Source organism: Eucalyptus grandis, chromosome 2, assembly GCF_016545825.1.
Source record: "Eucalyptus grandis isolate ANBG69807.140 chromosome 2, ASM1654582v1, whole genome shotgun sequence".
NCBI classification, from domain to species: domain Eukaryota; kingdom Viridiplantae; phylum Streptophyta; class Magnoliopsida; order Myrtales; family Myrtaceae; genus Eucalyptus; species Eucalyptus grandis.
In genome coordinates, this window is record NC_052613.1 from 38897354 (window position 1) to 38900356 (window position 3003).

Genomic DNA, 3003 nt, shown 5'->3' on the forward strand with positions numbered 1-3003 from the left:
TCTTTTACTTCAGTTGATTCTTCAACTTCCGTTCGTTGATTTTCTCCAAAAATCTGAGTTACTTCAGGGGAGTTAGGCTTTGTAAAGTCTAGAGTAACTTTAGATTCTTCAGGCTGAGTCTGAATCAATTGATTCTGCAAAGAGTCTTGGAATTTGACATTCGTAGATTCTTTCACAGACTGAGTCTTTTTGTTGAATACTCTGTAAGCTTTGCTGGTGGTTGAATATCCAAGGAAAATTCATTCGTCTGATTTCTCTTCAAACTTACCAGTTCAATCATTTGCATTTTTCAAAATAAAACATTTGCAACAAAATACATGAAAGTAAGAAACAATTGGCTTTTTTCCTTTGAATAACTCATAAGAAGTTTTCTTTAGAATATTCCTTAAAAAGACTGTTAATAATAAATTACATTCGTACAAGTATTAAGCAAGATGCGGAATCCTCTCTACTGATTCCCGTGTAACTGTTCATCGGTTTGGTGTGAAGCTCATTCCCGAAGATCTAGCCGCTGGATTGGCTTGAATTTTGGAGGGAAGGTCCCTTTCTATCCCCTCTACATTCCCACCGGAGGGATTTGCAAGAGGAGGACTACAGCTCGAGCTATCCCTGCCCTAGGGGTCGGGCTCTGCAGTTTTCTGGTTCTGGATTTCGCTTCTGGTTTTCTGCATTTCAAGGAGATCTAACCGTTCGATTGGACTTATTTTTGGAGTGTAGCTTCTATGCAACATCCTCTTCAACTCCACCGTTCGGATTTGGAATCTATGGGCTAAATTTTGAGGTAACCAGCGACCTAGGTTTCGATTTCTGCAGATCAATTTCTGGGTTCTTCGCCTGGTCTCTACTTCTTTACTGGATCAGCTTCGGTTGGATTGGGCTGATAGTTTTAAGGAAGCTTCCTCCTACCTATTTCATCATTCCCACCGAAGGATTTCAGCTAAAGAGCCTTAGTTTGGGCGTGCACACAAACTGTTCGACAATATTCCTGTAAGGGCCTAAGCTTGTTTGGGCGGGTTCTAGTGATTCCGTTTGTTCGGTGCCTTATCTGCAGAGGCTGTGATTGCGTTAGCACCTCTTATCACCCTCCTTACAGCTCTCGCCCAGCTAATTGACCCAAGAATGGTACTGTCCAGGTGTTTGATGTAATGCCCCCATTTGTTGTTGTGGGGCAGAACACAGATTCTGCAGGTCGGCCTCTACCTGTCTCCTCCATGGAGCTGCCCGACCACTCCCTTGGTGTGGGAGTCGTGCCAGAGGTGCCCAGGAGGCAATTAGCTTCTTCTTCTGAGCCTAATACTTAGATTCCTAAGCATCAAACTCACCAGATCCCAGCTGGTCTGAAGAACAAGCAGCAAACTCAGCAGGACCTCTCATCCAGATCGAATTGGTCGAGGGGCCGGAGTCGTTGGCGGTCAGCTTCTAAGAGACCGATGCCCAACTCCGATGGACAAGATGATTCATCCCTTATGCGCAATGATCATCCCATAGTTGGACCGCATGGTAGGACTAGGTCCGGCTCCAAGCGTCCTCAACGTGGGGTGGCGGGGAAGTCCAACCTGCAGACTTGGGCTAGTGTTGCGGTTGCAAAGGCGGCCTCAAAGGGATATGATCTGGATTTCGCCCCCGACTTATGTCCAGGATCGAGCGGTCCTTCAAATGACCGAGGAAGACATCGATCTTTGCACCCTTTGCTCCAGGAATGTCTCGTGGGCTGTTACATAGGCCGACGTATACCTTTTAAGGTAACCGAAGCTGCCTTCAAGAGAGCTTGGGGGCCGAATTTAGCCAAAGTGATGGCCAATGGCAAGGGATTATTTTTCTTCCACCTCCCGGATAGGGAGTTTCGCCGCAAGGTCCTTGAGGGGCCGCCTTTGTCTGTTTCGAGGATTCTCATCGTGCTACAGTAATGGCGACCAAACTTGGACTTCCGAAAAGAGTCCCTTCCTTCGGTTCCGGTATGGGTAAAGTTGAAGAACCTCCCAATCGCTTTTTGGTTGGCTTAGGCAATTAGTAAAGTTGCGAGCTATGTTGGGAAACCCCTTTATGTAGACCTAAGAACGGAGCAACTAGATATGCTCGCTTTTGCAAGAGTCTATGTGGAGATCACAGCGAGGCAACGACCCTGTGACTCCATTGAGGTGGTCCTGCAAGGTGAATCATGCATCGTTGAAGTTGAATATGAGTGGAAGCCGTTGGCTTGTGTTGGATGCGGAGTCTTCGGCCACAAATGCAAGGTGCCAAGTGCTGAACCTTTGCCCAAGAGCCCCCGAGATGATGGAAACGCCTCCGCCCTTAGACCTAGCTCCCCTCCTGCATAGCATCTTCAGAATGGAGAGAGGACGCGTGACAACCCATTATTCTCGACTAGGCCTGCTGATTTGCTGATGCAGATGGACGAGCGCCCAGCTCCTCTAGACGCACCGTTGGCCGCTCACTCACCTGGAGTTGCGCCTGCTGCCTCCGATTGTCCTCCCCACCAGGAGAAGGACCTTCACTCCCAATCTCTTCTTCCGACCCCTGCTGTGGACTCATCGTGGCAACAGGTCATGACTAAGAAGAAGAAGATCCCAAAAGAGGCGGCCTCCTCCAACCTGGCCCAGCATTCTGAAGATGGCTCGTTGAAATTGAAAGGGACTGCCCAGAAATCGGGCCCACCTCCAATGCCCCGTAAGCCGGTTGGTATCCCCCTTGCTCCTTCCATTACGCGTACAGGTTCCTCGGTAGCAAGACCGAAACAGGCTGCCATAAATGAGCAAGCGGAATGCTCTGATGAAATCTCCAGCGTGCACACTGGAATTGAAGATGAGGACCTTCTTTCGGTTGGGTGCCCATCCCCAACATCCTCTCCTGCGACTGATTTGGCTACTATCCAGGATAAGCTGCTGTTACTTCGCCTCGACCCGGACCCATCCTTGGATCCCAAGTCCGTGCCGGCGAAGAAAAAGGCCTCTAAACGAGGTAAGTGACATTCTCTCTTTCTTCATGTATATAGGAATATGGAAC